The sequence below is a fragment of the Passer montanus genome, unplaced genomic scaffold, assembly GCF_014805655.1.
Source record: "Passer montanus isolate IOZ18808 unplaced genomic scaffold, ASM1480565v1 scaffold3, whole genome shotgun sequence".
In the NCBI taxonomy this organism is placed as follows: Eukaryota; Metazoa; Chordata; class Aves; order Passeriformes; family Passeridae; genus Passer; species Passer montanus.
The window spans coordinates 10,047,953-10,069,028 of record NW_024367707.1 but is presented as its reverse complement, the minus strand read 5'-3'; the positions used below and the strand labels follow the sequence as shown (position 1 = coordinate 10,069,028).

The following is a 21,076-nucleotide window of genomic DNA, read 5'->3' as shown; positions in this document are numbered from 1 at the left end:
CACCTGTTACTATAATAGTGTTTGTAATCGGTTCAGTTTGGAGTAAGATTGAGCAAGAGCAAATGTGATTGCAACTCCCAGATACAGCTTTCACAGCTTGTATCCAAAGAGATTCCTGGGAAATGAATTAATATTTTGCAGTCTGAGGCAGCAAATTTTTATAGCAGGTCTGAGCAACAGAGTACGAATTCATGTAAGATAATATATTGAGCAAATCTGACTATTAAATAGACCCTTTCCTTATGTATTTTGAGGCGCAGAATGTTGCATATTTCTGGAATGAAAAATGGACATAACATGTACTTGCAAGGTGTTACCATGTTAACAACTAGAGAACCTTCTGTTAAATCTATTAGTATGTGGCTTATCACTTCATAAAAGCTTGAAATCACAATACAACAACAACAAGCACATGTGGTACACATGAAGCCAGTCTGCAAATACAATAATATGCATTCAGCAAGAGGCGGTTTTGTACTGCAGTTAGCTGAGGTAAAATTGTCATGCTTGTTCTACAATCATCACTTTTGTTACCTGCAAAATAAACCCACCCATACTTACCTTGTATTTGGGCTCTTTTCTGAAGTGCAAGAAAGGGTTTTGTTGCCTTCTTGTTCTTCAGCACACACCAAACCTGACTTGGGAAGTCTAGAGGTGACGGTGAAGTCATCTGCCAGAAGGCTTAGCAATTTTAAGGAAATCTGTTCCCAAAGCTGCAGCTGACCCTCTGTTTGCCAAGATAGACATCATTTATCATAATGATTCTGTCATTGGTGTCAGTATTTGGGTAGTTGTAGCACTTACAGGATAAGTGCAGGAATAAACATGCAAAAGTAGATGGGGTGATAAATTATGAGACTGAGAGATGGGAAGAGGAAACACTACAAGAATTTAACGTAAATCATAGAATCATTTAAGTTGGAAAATACCTTTAAGATCGAGTACAACTATTAACACAGCACAGCCAAGCCCACCACTAAACCACGTCCCTGTGCAGACGGATAGGTGTCTTTGTACACTTTTAAATACCCCCAAGGACAGTGACACCACCACTTCCCTGTCCCCATGCTTGAGAACCTGCACATCTACATTAAAACGAGCTCATGAATTCCAAACTGGTGCATGCACACAGGTGGGAAGTGGGGCTGGGAGCTCCCTGCCCGGCTCCCTGCCCGCCCAGCTGGGCACAGCCCGCACGGAACAGAGTGGGAACGGCTCTGCCAGGCAGATGTGGCACCACTTTCTTGTAGAAACTGCACAAACTTTCCATTTGCAAGGGAAATCTGAACAGTTTTTGGTTACTTCTCAGTTAAGCTTCAGATCCAAACTTAGCAACCATAAAATACATTTTAAAAAGCCATATATAGCAGGCGGTTCTTTCATCTATAACACTGTAAGATCCACTTCTTCCTAAAATGACATGAAATACATTTCTAAACTTTTCTGATGCTAAAGCTGATTTCTCTACACAAAGAGAAGAGAGCTTAGGTTCAAACCAGCAGCTGCTTTTCACCTAGCTTTAATGGCTGTGGAGGAAACACACTATTGCTGCATTCCAGAAATTGCATTTTATGCCCCAGCATCATCAGTATCCCTGAAGTCTCTGTAATTCCTCTGTACTTAGAGTCTTAAAAGGCCACAAGTTTACATACTTGAAATTTGTGATATATTTTCTTCCCAGCATATGCCTACCCCCTTGAGACACAAGAGTTTTTGTTAAGGACCAGCTTTTTCTGCTTGCTAAAATAAAATTAAATCACTGAACTCTGACCATTAAAGCAGAGAGTGTTCCACACTAGCCTATAGGAACAGAATATCCTGGCAGTCAGCATAAGGGGGGATAAAAACACCAGCAAGTAAATCTTGGGATAACTCAAACTATTCACTCCCAATATATGGATATCAATCCATCTTGCTCATTTTCATTTTCCTTGTGTCTTTCTTAATTCAACAGGTACATTTTTCTTTCCCTTCAAAAGTGGTAAGCAGTAAACATAAACACTGAATTTTTGTACAAGACAAAAAACCAAGTTTCGAATGTCATGTGCAGACAGATGAGAAATGTGTTCAATACCAGGGCAGCTATCATATAAAATGACTCTGTGGAAACAATATTATTCCACTGATTATTACATCCTCCAAGATCCATGCTAAAACCAGATCTCCTCATAAAGAAACAAACTTTTATGCCCATCTGCACTCAAAGATTTCTGTTGCTCATTTCTTCCTAGATAGGGAAATAGTAAATATTATGAAATTTTGTGCATATATGCCCCTATTTCCACCTTTGTGAATAATCAGTTTCATATTATTTTTGGATGTGAACAGGTTGAGTCCTTATCCCTCTGCTTGGAAAACATGTAAACCTAAAAGTATACATCCAAGTTTGACCTCCTCTTGGAGATAGATTTATTGTTCTTACCAACCCCTTCCACCCCCCAAAAAACAATACAGCTTAACCTTCAGATGAAACTTCCTCTCCAAGCTCATCCATTCACAGTATTTCTTCTTAGGAATTCCTCTATCTTCAGTTAATTCTTCCTCCTACTCAAACTTCCTTTGCTTTAGGAGTAGAGAATGAAACTGCATTTGCCACAACAATTCAGCAGAACCTTAGCAGCTTTGGGCAAGCAAGTGGGAAAAGAGCATCCTGCCACTTCTGTGTGTGTCCAAGAGCAAGGGTGCTGACAAATGATTAGCTGATATCATATTCCTCTTATTTTCAGTCTTGTGAAAAAGACCTCTCAAATGAGAGCAAATTTTATTCAACTGAGATTTTAATATTTCTCTGTATCTTATCAGCCCTGGCATTAATATGATGTCGTGGTGATTTAACTTAGGAGTGTGGGAATTGCTGAGGGATGTGCTTATTTTTCTAACAAAAGTTCAGGCATGCTATTATTAGCAATCTCTGGTATGTCATCAATGTCAAAGGCCAAATGCTTTCTTGAAATGTTTAGGAATCAAGTGTGTTCTGAATCAGAGGAGTCTGTTCTCACTCTGCCATTCACATGCACACACAGCAGCATGCTGCAAAAAGACTCCATTTTGCCAGAACGCTGCTGAACACTCCCAGTGCATCTGTTCTGATGGTGTTCAGGTTCTCAACAGGACAAATATTGACTTCAGAGAGCAGACTAAACCTCGCCAGCCAGTATTTCACAAACACTGGACCTGGGAGCTTAACCTATTTTAGAGTTTAACCTATTTTGGAGACCACTTTACACCACATACAGCTCCTTGCATACATAATTGTGCCTGCCAGTTTAGAACCTCAATAATGCTCAGCCAGCTGCCATAGTGCGCTACCAAGAACACAAAAATAATTCACACAGGGGGTATTGACATAAAAGTCTTCAAGCAATTGTATCATCAGGTAGATCAAGAAGAGGGTGTCCCTGACCACTCCCAAGATCTCTCTGAATGTAGCATAGATGTACCACATCACTCTGAGAGCTGGCTCTTAGCAGCTCTGTGCTTCCTCACAGACTTTTGGATTAAACTTTCCCTGTCACATTTTATGAAGAGAAAGAGGGTGACCAATGTGAAAAGGAAACCTGAGAGAAGTAGCCATTCTTTCATTAAAAATTGGCAATAATTTTTTGAACCAAAAACTTGCTTGTCTTTGTCATCAGGGTCATTTACAGAGAATAAGAATGGCAGTAGCAAGCCCAAGCTTTTTCTTTCCCAAGAAAAGGGTTAAGAAATATAATTATTTCATCAGAAGCAGTGGCCATCTGTTATGCTTTATAAAAAGACTGGCAAACAATGTTAAAAACATCCATTACATGCAATAGAGAAAAGAAAAATATGTTTATTTAGCAAATGTTAATGTTTCTGAAAGATGTTTGATTAGAGTCTGGAATTTATCATCATTTGCTAGAGCTCAGGCTAGAAGCCTAACATCATCAACACATATTGTCAACAGGCATTAGCAAACAGTTTCGTCTCCATGTGAAAAAAAAAGTGATTAACCTCTTCCAACTACATCATTAGGTGTATCATCCTCCACAAAACATAATATATGCATTTTTACATCCTCTTCCAAGAAATATCTCTCCAATCTCTTAGTAATTTTTTTTCTCTGTGTAGTCTAAAGACTTAAAAAGACAGTCTTTAGAAACAAAAAGACAGGAGGGCTTTCTAGCAAAAACAAGTCTTTAAACCTTCACAGGAAGATTTCATGCAAGAAGAAAAAGTAATGTGATTTTGAATCAGAAGAAAACTGAAACTTTTTATTAATAAAAAAAGGCAATGTCAGAAAGCATGTAGTGCAGGTGCAAAACTGAAAGTAAGCCTTTCTATGTTGATTGTTTGCTTCTCAACGTATAGATAAATACTTAAAAAAACCCAAAACCACAGGATAGTAGAGCTTATCTGCTGCTGCTGTGGCTGCCAGATATCATAAAGGATATTCTAATGGGAGAAGAGAGAATGATGCTAAATTGTTTTGGTGCTGTTTTGCTACAACCTTACTTAAAGAAAGCAATGGCTTTTGTGCTGGGAAAAGGAGAGAGACAGGGGAAGAGTAGACACACACCTTTATTAAAATGTGTATACACATATACACAAAAGCTCCATTTGAATCAAAGGGTAATGTCCACTGGCTGGTTCATGCATAATGAACCATGCAGTATTTCTCCAAAATCAGAAACTTGTGGGAGAAGCAAAGCAGAGGGATAGCAGGGGTATATATAATAGGGAAAACTTTCCCACATTCTATACTCACACAAGCAAAAAAAAATTTTTCATTTTCATATAGTAGGCAAAAGGGTTGAAGCCAAGCTCTTCCATTTGAATTAATTTGAAATAATAGGGACTTAAAAACTTTTAGGATAAAATTCTCCCAGTAGCAATCTACCTGCTCATGGGCTGGTTTATAACACCTCCAGAGTGTTACCACACCACGCCTTGTGGCAAGTTTGTCCTGCACAGTCCTGACTGTGAGAGATTCTTGCTGAAGAATGATACTCATCAGGCCAGGAACTGCAGAACCCTGCACATACGTCTGAGAAGACCATGTAAGTTTTATGATCTCTCCTTTCAGAGCACATTACTGCTTTCTGATGGCTTCTGGATTTCCTGTTACTCATTGCACATTTGTGACTTATACCTACCTGTCTTGAAACACATTAAAAGGGCTGTAAGATTTTATTTCCTCCAGACAGAGCAATAATTAAACATAGCAGGCTTTAATATTTGAATCCATTTCAAGGGAATGAGGATACACTAGAGGCCATGGGGAGGGACATGTGCTTTGTGAGTGAAAAGAGCACATGGAAATGCTTTTATCCCATTAGCACAGGCACTGAGGTTGCTCCAACACAGCTGCAGCTGTTGGAGAAGAGTGTGCAGGCTGAGACGAGCTCATGGTTGGGTCCAAATGGGACAAGGGTCCTGGTCTCTTTTCAAGGAAGATCACCGAGGAAGAACAAGCTGTTCACTGTATTGTCCCTCCATCTCTATTCCCTAATTTTCCAGGAATTTGATGCCAAGCAGCCACTCATAACCAATTTTGGCCCCATCTGTGCCCATGAGTCATTAACTTTTGCACAGTATCTCACATCTTGTTACCATTTGACATGCCACAACCATCAAATTAACTCCACACAATGCTTGAGTGAGCAGCTATAACAATATAGAAATGTGGAGCACAAACAGCAATCCCCAACACACACAGCAGAGGAGCAGTACCATCTCCTGTCACTGGGACTATATATATTCTTGGTCATGTGTCTCAGAGAACATTCAAAGACTGCCATAACTGAGATGTTACTCGGTGGGATAATGAGGCTTTGCCATTCCTTACAGTTCTGTCACAAGGCTTAGGCTATTTGATCTTTTCTGTGAAGCCTCAGCTCCAGATACCAAATCATTATGTGAGAACTGAAGATTTATTTTCTTTTTTGAAAGGGATTTAGCCTTTAGACTGCTACAGAGAGAGAGCTGACAGTCTGACCTGAATATAACCCCTACAATTTGAAAGCCAGAGGCTAGAAAAAAGGCATGCAGAATTGTCTTTAACATGTTATGATTTTTAACCTAAAATATTATGATTGTGAAAGAGGTGGAGTCTGGCAGGAGGTTAATGCTTTTTGAAAGCTAGCTCTCCTCTACAGGTAAAAAAAAGACCTCATTTTGTGCTCATGCCAGCCTAGGCAGAGAGTTCCTGGAAGTGTTAATATGTCTTGTGATAGCCAGAAGGGTGCTGCAGGCTCCCTTCCTATGCAGAGGAGGTTGTGCAAATCATACTAACTTTCAGGTTAAGTACCTGTTGCTTTAAACAACCTGCTGGCTCCTTTGCATTCATTAGTTTTAGCTCAGGTTTTGCAATTTCTTTAAATGGAAAGGACTACAGAAATCTTTGTTCATTTGCTATCCCGTTTCCCACACCTGTTTGCTGTTTGCAAGGGGAAACGTCTAAAAGACACAAACCACATTGATCCTGAATGCATTCCCTTTTGGAAAAAGCAGTTAACTGAACATTCAAAGTTATCAGCATTTTAAGATTTTCATTACCTGCCCTGCTGCCTTTCCTGTAGCCCATCACTGGCAAACTCTTTTGTGTAACCACACGTGTGTGTACATCTCTGGGTGTTAGATTTTTCCTTTTTTATGCCAGGATCACACAAAGCACAGGAACCATGGCAGCCAGCTCTAGGTGCATAAGGGAAGCAGCCAGATGGTGGGGGCAGGAGAGCAACTTTGGCCTTGCTGCCTGGTTTGCCAGGAGGTGATGGGTGTCAGTGGGTGTTCCACAGGAGCAAAGAAGGGCAGCTATTCCCAGGGAAAGCTGTTCCTTCCCGGCTGGGTCCCACATCTCAGCCCTTCTTGCCACTTCACTCAACAGCTGGAGCAGACAATGAGACCCTTTTCCCAGAGGTCTTGCCTTGACCTCCTTTCCAGCTTTTCTTTTTCTCCCAGTGCTTCCCCTTGGAGCAGCACCCTGACCCCACTCCACTTCATGAGATGGCTTTTGCCTGTGACTGCTGGTATGATCTGAAAAGTAAGGCAATTGTTCCCTTAACTCTAATTAAAACACTACCATTTAGAAACCTCCGGGCTTCTTATGATACCTCCTCGTTTTATTTTCATTTCAGCTCCCACTGCAACACCAAGTGCAAAATTACAGATTAACAGGGAGTCTTGGGTGAGTTAATGAGGCAAAATGGGCCCCAGTCACTACATTGTTAGAAAACCTGGGTCCTGCAGCAACAGTATTGATGGCCTTCACCCCCACCTAAAAAACGGTAACAGGCAGAAAGAATATGTAAACAGTTATATAGATATGTATAAAAAGCAAGCAAGCATGCAAGAAAGCAGTTCTACTAATCAATGAAAGTAGGGCTCTTTTATATATATATATAAAAATATATAAGAGTTGTGAAAACAGTGTGTGCATGTCTGTATGGATGCTTGTAGGTATGTAATCTTATTATTATGATAATTACTTAAGAATACCTCCCATTTTCCTGTGTACTGTAAGGCAGAGACTAAACAGCAAGAAAACCCTTGATTGCATCCAAACTATTCCACCCAGACTACAAAAGTCGCAATCTCCTGGCACTGCCCCAAATCAAATCCTATCACTGCAAATGCAGTAGCAGACAGATACACATGTTATTGCTTATTTTTATAGTGAAATACTGAGTATATAATTCCAGAAGCCTTCTATTTAATGTTTTAACAAATTAAACAATTAAGTAAACATAATCAGATAAATCTGATCTTGATGCCAGCAATATGAAGAGAGACTGGTAAACAACGAGAACTTTGCAGTCACTGCAAGAAAGCTTACTCACAAATTGATTCAGAGGGGAAATTACAGGCACATGCAACTATCATGTTGCATCAGAAATAGATTACGAAAACCCACAAATTCTAAAAATTGTTCAGTTGGTGAAGTCAGGAATTTCCAGCTAAATACATTATCTCCAGACAATGACTTGCCCTTTTGCCTTAAAAATTTAACTTTATTTGGGCTCCAGAGGCTTATCAACTCTCACATCATTTCAGCTACACCAAATCTCAGCACAAGCTTTACTAGGGAATCTACTTGCTCAGCATTTCCGCTGTGGCTGGGTTCTTATGGCAGGTCTTCAATGCTCCATGGAGCTTGATCCATGTACCTTGCTGTTCCAGGTACCAGGGACTTGAATTATGGCAGCAGAGTGAAGGTTTACCCACGTCACAGCAAGAAGCAACATGGGAGGAGCCCAATATATTGGAAGCACTCGTAAGACAGTGCTATGCTCAAGTTAAATGTGATAATATTGGCTCTGAATTCAAGCTCCCCACAAGATTTGTCAGCTCAGGTCAGGCACACAGCCCCAAGTCCTGAGTGCACAGAGATGGAGCCAACTCAGATGTCTCTGCTCAGGCAGCACAAGTACCTAAAGAAGGTGCTGGAAACCTGCCCACCCCGCTTAGCTGCTCAGGAGAGTTTTGCCTCCAAATGACTGCACGTATCCTACTACATAGCTCTGTGTATGCTGTCAGTACAACTAGACTAAAGCGTTTCACACTGTAAGGCCAAAGCTGAGAAGACATTTCGTTTTTCAAAACTAACACCCAGGTCTTGCTGAATGCTCAGAAGACAAGGCCTAAGGGAAAAGAAGTCAACAGTGTTAAAACACTGGATCATAAACTCTCAAAATTTTGGTGTCATCTTTTATGCATGTAAGAAAGAGGGAGAAAGACAACGCAAAAGAAATATAACATCAATATTTCTGGCCGTTATTGCTTTTTTTTAATTAAATCAAGCTCTGCTTGTTGGAATGCTTTTTGATCTCCTGCTAAGCACCTTATACCTTCTCAGCCTTCTTTCATGCTCCCTATACTAGCAGTATCTCATTTGTGTCCTTGTAAGATGCTTTAAGCTGTAACAAGTATGAAAGGTGCTATACAAAACACTATTCTGTTCTCTCATATTCTAGTTAACTTTCAAAACCAAAATACTGCACTTGGATGCACACATGCAGCTTTGGCTGTAGCCATTGGGAGTTTTCTGCCTATATCTGCAGGGATGACGTGGATCTTTCTGCATTTAAACTGCTCAGATACTGGGGGTGAGGAGGATTGGGGTGGGGTCCTTTCCCTTGGAGTAATCTTAAAAAAATTCCTGCATCATACTGCATCCATTTGAAACCTCTAAATGTTCATATCCGCAGCAGTCCTGTGGGTCACCTGCCCTGGAAAAAAAATTTCCCTGGACAAAAAGGTATTAAAATATTTTATTACAGAAATATACTTTTCAGGCCTTAAACCAGATTAAATATATGAGAATTCCTAGAAGTCTATATTGTTCCCCTCAGGGATGCCAGACTTTATTTACAAAGCTTATATATTGCTATGGCAAGGAGTTTTCATGGATGAAAACTGCTCAAGGCATTATGATGGATGGGTAGATGGCAATGAATGGGAAAGAAAGCAAATAGAAGCTCCACCTGACTGAATGGCATTAAGATTCCCCACGGGAGTCATATGAGGATGCAAGGTTTTTCTCTACTGTTTGCTCTAAAAATGACATACATGCATACATACATATATACATAAATGAAATCACTCACAGCACTCAATAATTTATTTGCTTCATCCTGGCTGTGAATGTGCTAGAATAATAAAACCACCATATGGGTGATAGTACAGTCACTACCAGTGATTCCACACTATTGTAGCTTTACAACAAGATAGCTTAATCTTTGTTTCTTCTGAAAGATCAAAAAAATGGACATATATAGCCCTGCTTTAGAATTATATTTTCTGTTGCTTGCTTTTCCCAGTATTAAAAAGAGTCAACAAATACCTTTTCTTAACAGCTACACTCTCAAGGGCAGAAGTAAATCTAGCAGAACAAGGATTCCTAATTCTAAAGATGCTAATGGCAAATACTCACATGTGTGTAAATAATTAATTGCTTTCTTGCAAACAAGTCTAGTTTTTTTATTCTTTGTTAGTGACCCCAAGGATTGTTTTTTCTATGAGAAATAGAAACATTTAGGATTGTATCTTCCTAGTCCATGACTAATTTATAGGCTCTTGTGGCGTCAGGTGCAAAGATTCAAGATTCAATTTGTCACCCCAGGCAATTCCCACTTTAAAAGATGATGTAGGTATTCTGCAGAAATAAAGAGAGGAAAACATTAATGGTGTAAAATCAACAGTAGTATCCCCTATGGAGGTCATATCTTTCAAATTCATAGAGACACATCAAGATATTGAATGCCTTTTGTACTGGTCTGGAAAGAACATAAAGCCCTCTAATGATCTCCTACAGAAAAAAAACCAGAGAGAATTAACAGCACATTTTTCATGCTGAACAGTATCAGCTACAGCTTTTTGGCCTGAATTTTTCCCAGAATTTTGTTTGTTGTTTGATTTTGGTGGTTTTTAGTTGCTTTTTTGCTTCAGGCTTTTGGTTTTTTTGTTTGGGTTTTTGGTTTTTTGGGGGTTTTTTTTGTTTGTTTGTTTTTTGGTTTTTTTTGTGAGGATTTTTTGGGGTTTGGTTTTTTTTGTTTTTTTGGTTTTTTTTTGGGGGGTTTTTTTGGGTTTGGTTTTTTTTTTTTTGGTTTTTTTTTTTTTTTTTTTGTTTTTCTGGTTTGCTTGTTTGGTTGGTTTTTGTTTGGGTTTTGGGTTTTTTTAACTTCAGATTTTTTCAATTTGATCTAGCATTTCCAAGCCTACAGCTCTATCCAAAGATGACAACATAGAAATGGCATAACAGAAAGAGTCAGACATCTAACAAAATGAAATTATTTTCCCCCATTTTTTACTTTTTCCAGATAGATCACCAATCACATAAATATTTACTTTCTGTGTACATGCAGCTCAATGGCTGCATTGTTAATGACTACAATTGTACTCCAACAAATGTGTCCTGTTAATAAGCCCCCACCTGCTTCCCCAGTATGTCTCCCTGGGACTGATTCTGGGAAAACCTCTTCTCATGGGGGAGAGAAGAGCATATGTGAAAGATGTCCTGACCTCTGATCATGAACACTAGAGACCTACTTGGCTCAGAAATTCCGGAATCAGATCAAAACACTGAACCTCTTTGTTATCCTTTCAGTAAAATGGGAGCTCTTTGTACAGATTTCCTTATGCTGAAAAATACTCTGCAAATGCAACTTAATTACAGTGTAACTACTTGAAAACTTCCAGGAGGATGACTGATTATGGGGATTTAACAACATGATGAATTCTGTGTATGAGACACAACATTTTTCTCTCTTTTCCTATTTGAAATTCATTGTAAGCACTTACATGGAAAAACCATACTACTGTAGAAAACATTTGTTCACTCTTGCAAATTCAGGACTTGCAAATTCAGTATCTTAAGAAAATGCTGTTCACATAGCTTCACGACATTTTAATGTTTTGCTTTGCTTCTTGATTGCATCGTCTTGAATTTGGTATTTAATCTAAGAACCCAAGAAATCTTTAGAAAATAATGTTCTAAGACTATTGAAAATAGGTGCCATAACTTTCCAGAGAAAAACAGGCTACACATTAATATACACTTTTTACTGTTAACAATTTCGAGGAGTGATTAAGTATTTTAGATGTGCCTCCTCTTTAAAAACGTTTGCAGTCTATGTGTGTAGGGATGGTATTTTATGTTCTTTAAATGTCAAGATAGTTCTGCAGACTTTAACATTATAATGACACCAAATTTAAGTCATTAAAGTAGAGATTTATCTCACATTTTAAACATTGAAATTGGGGGTTAAATCTGAGTATGTGAGCTTCTGCTATAATGCAGAAAGACACAAACCTCCAGAAAGCATGTATGAAAAGGCTTATCCTTTAGAATTAACAGTGAAACAATCTGTCATTTTGATTCATGGAGGTTAGCAAAGATAAATCCCCATTTTTAATTAGCTATCCAGGATGGATATCAGAAGGAAAAGTAACAAGGAATAATATAAAACATATTAGTAATATGAATCTAACAAAAGATGAAACAGAGCCCAAGCACAATTTCCTCTGTTGATGTTCAAGAGGAGGTAAGGTTGAAGTTAAAATCATCTGTTAGAAAAGTTTCCTTGTGGATTTAGACAGAAGAGTTTCCAGCACTACTCTCCATAGCTGAAAAAATATCCAAACTCCAGATACAAAAATCATCTCAAGAATCAGTGTTTAAAGGTTTAAGATGCTTTCTCTTGTATTTTTTAGCCACTAAAACTGAGATTTTTAGCTTTAGGAAGCTTCATGTTACTCATCCAAACAGCCATTTTCAGTTAGCACATGACATCTGCAGACTGCAGTAACCTCAGTGGGAGCTCTATCAATATGTGTTCAGGCTTAAAAAAAAAAATGTACCCATCAATTTCTATGTACTCAGGTCAAGAAATGCTGGTAGCATCTACATTAATGCAATATGGCAACTGAAGATAGCTGCTGAATTTTTTGAATGCCTGGCTCCACAAAGATTAAAATTGATCTTTTTTAGCCTAAGATATTTCAAGTTCTGTATGTCAAGGCAATTTCTATCACTCCATATTTCAAGGCACGAAATGTTTTTTTTTTTATGATGGCAAACATTAGGGCTTCAATAACCTTATAAGTTTGCTTTTCACAAAAGGATTCAATACAAATTCTCAGCATTTGTCTGAAACTTACAGTATATTTAGAAATGCAATTAAACTGTTTTTATAATTATGTACAGAGTAGTTCTTTTGTTTAGTGACCTCAGTTGAAGGGAGCAGAATGGTTTGTACTACAAACATGAGCATGAAGTGAATATTTAATACCAAGAAAATAAACCTCTAAATAAGAGTCCAGACTGTCACTAAAACCTACAAGAGTGGATTGCATATAATGCAGCCTTTGAGAGGATATAAGAAATAACAAGACATTGGCAGGCAAATAGACCAAGGAAGCTTCCTGGATCTTTTCCACTAATAAATTCTCTCCATTTTGGCAAGAGATACCCGTAATTTGTAAGTGGTTTTGATTTCAGGGAAACTTTCCTGCATTTCTGCAGTGAGGGAAGACTTTCTATATGGGAGGCCGTGCTATCAGTCCCTTCGGGTGGAAGGCCAGGATAGAATTTGACACTCACGCAGTGACTGGTATGGTTTCAAAGATAGTTCTTATCTCTTCTTCTCAGAAACCAAGCAGAAAATCACAATGTTGTGCCTGATGACAGTAGAAAATATAAGGTCATAAATTGCTCCCTGTTTTGCTCAGATGCCAATTCCACACAACAAAACAGATGTTTTTCTCTCTGTCACCACCAGCAGCTCTTACACCAGCTATCATGAAAGCAAGGACAGAAATTACACAGTATACATGTTATTTGCACTTTTATTCTGCATACTTGTGATACTGGGAACATATAATAAGGGAGATAATTTTCTGGTTTCATTCAATAAAATAAACATTTTTCCCATTAAAATTGAACATTTCATAACAAAATTTTCCTCTTGAAAATAAAAATAAATATACACCTAACATTTCCATCTACATAGTATTATGTATATGTTGCAGCAGTGAAAGATGTACAGCAAGGAATCAAATTGGAAAAATTCTAAACGTTTCCTTGTCCCACTGGGTGTTAGTCCTCAGGCAGCCCAGCTTTAGAAAACAATATTTGATAGTATTCAAGGAATTTTAAAACATATCTGTATGGAGAAAGTTGATTTTTACTTGTAAAATAAATTAGCTGCAGACTAGCAAGACTTTAAACAAAATATCAGGAGAGACATTGTTACCAGAGAAGAAGTCCTGCCCAGCAGGTTACTCAACTACAAAGGCATACTTAAATTGTGCTTATCCCAATTCCATGTGGGCTCCTGTGGAGAGATTCCTGGGGCTGCATACATGTGGAACTAATCAATCAGATAAAAACATCCACAGTTCTTAAAAAACATATTCTGTGCTCAATGTGATTTTGGCACAAATGTGTTATTTGATATCATACCTGATCCAGGTTACCAATTGGCTGGAATCTGCTCTCCAATGAAGATGCTTTGCTACCTCAGGTGTTCTACACCTGGCCAAACAGTTTTAACGAACTTCCCTCATTACAGCAATTATTAAGGTCTTAGCTTTAACAATGCTATAGAAAACAGCTATTGAGGAACCTGTACTTGATTGGCAAAAAAATCTCTGGGGTTGGAAGACAGGCACCACTACCTCGTTATGTGCTTCTGGCTAATTAAGGTGTTGACTGAGCCTATGTTAACCAAGATCCATCAAACTATGCTTAATTAATATGTAAATTGGTAAACCCTGCCATAATTGCCCTACCATCTGAACCCTAGCTATTGGCCCCAAGATAGACAATGACTTATAGTTTATTTTAAGTTGGGGAAATAATTTTCTGAAAACAAAGGAATTGTGAGGTGGAGTGCAAATGTATATTGTTTCAAAATACACATGGATACATTAGACAAACATTATAGATATGCATAACAATGTGAAAGTTTAAAGATGTGTCAGCAAAAGGACTTCATGTGAGTTATACATAACAAAAGGAAAGCATTTTTTTCCTCAGTTTAATTTCTCAGAGGTGATGGTCCCATGCAAATGACAAAGGGAGGTAAATCTAGAAGCCAGTTCCAATCATTTAAGAGAGAAGTCATGCCAAATTAGATTAATAGAATATTATGATAGATATCTTGAAAAAACTGTTGGTTAAACCTCTTTTAGTCCGAACATATTAACAGAACTTAGAATAACCTTAGGAAAGTGTAATATTCAGATGACCTGAGATGTAATGAGCATGCCTGATGTTTTCTATCAACTGGTCCTAGAGGTTACCAGCTCAGCATCTTACCAAGGCCACATGAATCAGTCCAAGGAGAGTCTCCCCTTGGCTGGAGATTTATGCAGGATTAAAATAATTGAGATAAGGTCTGTATAGGTCTCAATGGTTTATAAAGTCAATGAAGAGTCCTAATTTAAGCATTCAAAATAGGTGCCTTCAGAGGATAGGACAAATACAATTTCCTCCTTCCTCCCTGCTTTCCTTTTTCCTCCTATTACCATAATGAACAGGAACACTTTAATGTTAGTCCATAAATAACTCTTTTACTTCAATAGTAGTGATGTAATAAAAACATGTAAAAAAATCAGCAATTATTCAGATTGTGGGTGCCTGTAGACAGGCTAACTGTGAAAGCTGGCACTATAGTCAGTGATCACTGAGTCCACATGAGCAGTGGAATGAGAAGAACTGCTGAGATGGCCTCCCTTTTGAGGGGTCTGTACATAGGGGCCTCATTTCAGAGGCCCTGGCAGAGCTACTTCTCCAGAAAGGCAGTGTGTCACAATGTCCTGTGTCACCTCTCAGTCCCACGTGGGTGTCTGAGGTACCTTAATGCATCTCTGGTGGCACTAGATTCCCATGTCTGGACAAGAGAATTGCACTTCAGGTGTCAGTTGTCACTGGAGTTGAATCACATGTGGACATTTATACTACTTCTCCAGAAAGGCAGTCTGTCACAATGTCCTGTGTCACCTCTGGTGGCACTAGATTCCCATGTCTGGACAAGAGAATTGCACTTCAGGTGTCAGTTGTCACTGGAGTTGAATCACATGTGGACATTTATGCACAGTTGCCCAATTTTTAGAATCTTAATCTGGAACTGAATGCCAACCAGGTTGTATTGCATGTTCTCCCAGCTTTCACTCTTATTGTTCTCTCAGCATCTACTGACATTTCAAAACACTTTCTAGCCATTATTGACTTAGAGAGCAAAAGGTGTGGAGTACAAAAATATTCATAAAATGGAGTAGCACTCAGTGCAAAGTCTAGTATTTAAGAGAAGCAGAGGTAGTCAAAATTCATTGTTCCTTCACTTGCCTCCTGAGAATGCTCTGAAAGTCCTTGAGGTCCCAAAGTCTCAGTTCTTACATTGGTTCTTACCCCAGTTCTACACTGGGTTTGCACTGGGTAAGAAGGACTAACTCAGGAAAAAAGATCCTGCATTTTTGTAATGTAGATGAGTTTTGACTGACAGCTTGACCCTTAGATTCCTTTATTTAGCACTGAACTAAGATACTCCTATTCATGGAAGTAAAAATAATCCATTTCACTATTCTGTCTTATGCAATCCAGAAAGCTTCAAAAATCCTTACAAATCTCCATAGATGTCAGCTAACAGTGTACTGGGCTTGGACAGACTCAGGTATTGTTAGAAGCTAAAAGTTCTTTTCCCCTAGGAAATCACTGGTGGTCTTTCCCAGAATGTCAACCAAAAGATCCTTAAAATTTCAGTCAGTTTTAAGTGGATAAGACCACACATCTCTATCATTTTACTCTGCATCAGCTATGACAGCATCTTGCCCAGTCTGCCACACCCTGCAGGATGAATTTTAACTTTTAATGGACCAAAAGTCAATCTCCTAAAACCTGGAGGTTTATCATGGAAAATGAATAGTACTTTGCTAGAAAGAACAGAGATTTCAAAGATGAAGATTACTTACATCCAACCAGGAGGCACAACATGCTTGTAAACATTACAACTTTTCAAAAATGAAGGGTTATGGCCATATATTATTGAAGCAAATCCCAGTGAGAGAGTGGGATGTGTGTGAACTCTTCAAACCTAAACCATATATAATTACATCTGCCACAGATCATACATTCAAAGCATCCTGCAGATGATCTCCTAATCAGCAGTTAAATATCTGCCTGTTTACAATGAATTTTAAAAAAAGAAAATCCCAGGATATGAAGCACACTGTGATTCTGAGGTGCTGGAGGATGTGCATAAGAGAATGATCCACCAGCAATCATGCAGATTTCCATCGCAAAGTTTTGAAAGTTAGAGACATATCTAGGAACTATAAATGTCATTGAAATATTTAATAAAAATACTCTACATGTTCTACATTCTATTACTTCATGAGTAAAAAAAATTGAATTGGTAACTGACTACTTTCACAGCATTTTCAAAAAATGATAAATGATGATTTTGAAGCAGCATTCAAAATCTCTTGTTTTGTCAGGCAGTCACGTGGGATCTGTGCTTGCTAATTCCTATCCTTTTCCACCAGTCTGGACCTCCTGCTGCTTACTGTCTGCAACGTGCAGCTTCCCAGGAGAGCCCAGGTGTGTTTTCCTCCTGTTAAGAATAAGACAAGTAAAATCCTTTTGGAGTATGCTTAGCCTGACTTAGTGGCATTCACTCCAGGTAGTAATTCCTACAAATATGGGCAGCCTTCAGCTCTAAGTGTAAGATTTGTGAATCCTCTAATAATCCTAATAACAAACATAGAAGTGTTTAGTTGATATGGAAGATGTTTGATGTTTCCATGAGTCTTTTCAGATCTATTCAAAGAACAGATCTTACAGTGGTGCAAGCCAGAGTACAAGTAAAAGAATACTAACAAAACCAGCTGGGAAAAATCTGCAGTATGCCAAGTACATCTTAACAAATGTTCATTAATGTTTATACATATATATATATAAGTATAATGTAAATCATATAGGAGACACACCCTTTTTTCTTCTTGGGATTTTTTGGGGGGTTTTTTTGTTGTTTTTTTTTTTTGTTTGGGTTTTTTTTGTTTTTTTGGGTTTTGGGGTTTTGTTTGTTTGTTTGTTTTGGTTTGTTTTTTTTTCTCTATACACTGTTTATGTAACATTTAGACCCAGAAATTGAAAAAACTCACCAAAAAAATCACCAAACTCCAGCAGAGCACCAGTGTGGCAGGTCCACCTCCACAACTTCTTTTACAGAAATGTTTATGTGTTTTGAGAAGCAATATTACTGTTTTGATCTGCATAAACCTTTCAGTTGTGACAAACAGCGGATAGCTAATGACTGCTGGAACATGTTTAGATTGCTCTAATTTTATAAATTAATATTATGTTTGCTTATGTGTTTGGAATTTTGTTCTGCTTTAACTCAATATAAGACATTTATAGCCAAGATTTACTTCTTTATGTATAAATGTGATGTTGGTGGTGACCAAGGCCCTTTTTCCAACAATAATGGCCATATAAAAGTCCATGTATGTCTGCTTTTAAAAATTGATGGGATGGACAATTCTCTGTTTCAGACAGGTAATTTCAGGACTCTTTGGCAAAATAATTTTAGTATAGTTCCTTTACCATGCAGACCTGTAAAATCAGTTGTGAGTTCTGTTAAGTTAGATGACTATCTTTTCTCCAAAATACAATTTGAGAAGTAGCAGCAAATAAATCTCTTTTATCTCTGTAAAATAAAGGATGCTGTTGAACAGTTTAGAAACATTGAACCAGAGTAATTTCTCTTTTAGAGAACCGAGGATCCTTAACTGGTGTATCAATTGCCACAGAAGGCATCCTGCTTCTTGTTTGCTTGCAGTGAAACCAAGTATGTGAAATAAACATTGCCCCCTGGAGACTCTGTTACCTTTGCCTACCTACAACCAGGAGAAGCCTAACCAGAAATAGCAGTTTATTGTATTTGCTAGGAGTGACACTTATCACTAAGAGTACATACAAGTACGTGATAAAGACCACCCTAAATTAACTTTTTTTTTTTAAGGTAAGGAGTACCTCATAGTTGTGGTGGTATTTCAAGAGTCATGGCCATATGTAGTGGTGCAACACAAAGAGATTAATTAAATTTCCCTTGCTTCTAAAGCTGTTAATAAGCTAAAGAGAGGGAACATTTTTATTATAACTCCTAAAACGCTGCTGTCACATTCTTATATTAATACCACATTCTTATGTTAAATCACTGAATTTTTCTATCCTTGGGCCCCTCTAGCAGATCTCATTAGTGGTTGTTTTTGTAGAGATTTTTGTTTTTAAGCCAAAAGAGAACCATAGTAACTGTGCATTTCCCAAACCATTTCATTCATGAATGGGAAATGAGTCTTCAAATCTTTACTCACATGAGTAACCACATTGATATACTTGGGCCTTCCATTATTAGCAGCTAGAACTGTGAGTGTAAATCTGCAGGATTTGGATGTGGCACTTCATTACTTCATAGGAGTGAAATCTGTAGCTGAAATCAATAGCTAAGCATGTGAGGCATATAAAAGATACACATTCTTTCATGGAGGTCTGATTGCAATGCATCTCTCAATTTTGTTTCGGCATCAACAAATAAGCATATCATTGTAAAGAGACATACAGACTATAGGCAGTAATTACAAAGACACATTTTAGATAGACATTCTAGCCTCAATAGAGGAGTTGGGAATAGTCCATCAGAAAGAACAGAATAATAGTGAAAAAGGTCAACACTTCTTGAAAAACTAACATAGTAAGTCACAAACCAAGTTTTTGGTTCTCTGTCAATCAGTAGCGTAACTGTTGTCAATCATTCCCTCTTACCTTGTTTGCGATTTTTGAATGGGCACAAAAGAAACTTTTGTTGGTAATTATGGTCTTTACAATTCATCTGAGTCACAGGCAGGATTTTCAGAGGCTGCCTGTGGAATAGGCATGGTGTACCCCAAGCTGCGCTCACGTATGTCCAACCAATTCAAGCTAAAGTTTCCCACGATAAAATGAAAGGAAATAAAAGATTCTGACCAACACAAGTCACTATTCTAGAAATAACAAAAGGAACAGGATAGCCAGGATCTTCTGGTTTAACACTCCTTTTTTTTTTTTCCTTTAAGGCCATCATTTGATAACTTTTCCTTTTCCTTTGGAAGGGTGCAGTTAGACAGGACATGCACCTGTACATCTTGGATCTTCTGAAAGAGTATTTCAAGTCTCTGCTTAACCACATGCTTCCCATTACACTGATATTCTGCTAAAAATTACTGCTATGAATTAAGGCTTCTTCATTTATTTTTTTAATTCCTGAATTCCCCTAGGATTCTTTCTTTCCTCAAATACTTCCACCTTCCACAGATACATTTTTGTTTTGTTTTCTTTGGCTATCAATTTATCTTGGCCCTGCTGAAAACATGAAAAGGTTTGTGAAGAAAGGTTCTCACATAAAACCCAGTTTTGGAGTTGATTCAGCAAAGTAACAGATCTGATAACATCAAAGCAAGAACATCTGAAGCTAAGAATTAAGCAGAACAGATTTTTCAACAAATTGCAGCCTCTATAAATTTACCCATTTGCAAACAGCCAAGTCTGTTTATTTGCTTATTTTCCTAGCTTTGCCAAAAGAAAAGCTCAAAGAACTTCGGAAAAATAACAGCAAAGTTGTTCAGCGGAAACCAGCCCCTGTACTGTAAACAGTGCCTCTCCCCAAACTGCAGCTGCACAAAGCAGAGACAATGCAGGGACCCTCAGCATCATTAACCAATTTCCCTTCTTCACCAAACAGCCGCTTCGATAAAGCAATTACAATAACATCATGGAACAGTAGAACAAGGGAAAAAAAAAATAACCTTACCAGCTTCTCCTACAGTACACAGCTGAAAGGAAAACAAAACCCCCAGCTGCCGTATCGCATGCAATTGGTCTCTGAGAATGAACTGACTGAAAGAACTATGAAAGGCTAAAGTCTTTCGGCCCCTCTGTTCAGCCTCTCTTCAGCTCCCACTCTCCGAGCTTCCTCACAAAGCCATTCTCCTACTCCCTAATCCTCGCACAGGAAAAAGCAGCTCGCACCAAATGACTTCAGCAGGAGCGGTCCTCCGGGGGGTGGGGGAAGCGGAGATGCTGCCAGCGCTCAGCCCCAGCCCCGCCGCCGCTCAGCATCCCCGGGGAGGGCAGCCACCAGCCTGCCAGCCACCGTGCCCGACGGGACACGGCACGGAAAAGTGTCCATCTCCAGTCATCTCCCTCCCAGCCTCTCATTTCTGAAATGAGAACACCCCTGGGTGCTTGCAAGAGTCACCCGCGCGCATCTCAGTTAGCCCGCACTGAGCTAATTAGGCTTTTTTTCCTCCTTTTAAAATTAGCCATGTGACTTCCTAAAGCTCTTGTTGGGCCTTAGATGTTTCTTTTTCACAAAGAACATGAGAGTAAATCTTAAATATTTCAAACGGTAAAAAAACCACCATCAACAAAGATGCTTCCCCAGCAAATCAATAACAAAATTATAAGAAAAGAGACCCCAACAGACACAAAATCAATAACATTATGAGGCACCATATTAAAAAACCGCTGGTGCCTTGCTGAAATGCTTCTGATAGCTAAAATCAGAACAAGCAATTT

General features: G+C 38.5%; 1 protein-coding gene across 2 annotated transcripts in view; it reads right to left on the bottom strand.

Annotated features, from left to right (window-relative positions):
- The window catches only part of MID1 (midline 1), a 238,773-nt gene that overhangs the window by 151,144 nt on the left and 66,553 nt on the right, over positions 1-21,076 (bottom strand). Inside the window, exon 1 of one of the 2 annotated variants that reach the window (XM_039714475.1) lies at positions 20,310-20,600. The exons of the other annotated variant lie outside the window; for it this stretch is intronic. The gene's annotated coding sequence lies outside the window, so the exon portion shown is untranslated. Of the gene's footprint in view, positions 1-20,309; positions 20,601-21,076 lie in introns of those variants that run through there. 2 annotated transcript variants of the gene reach the window in all.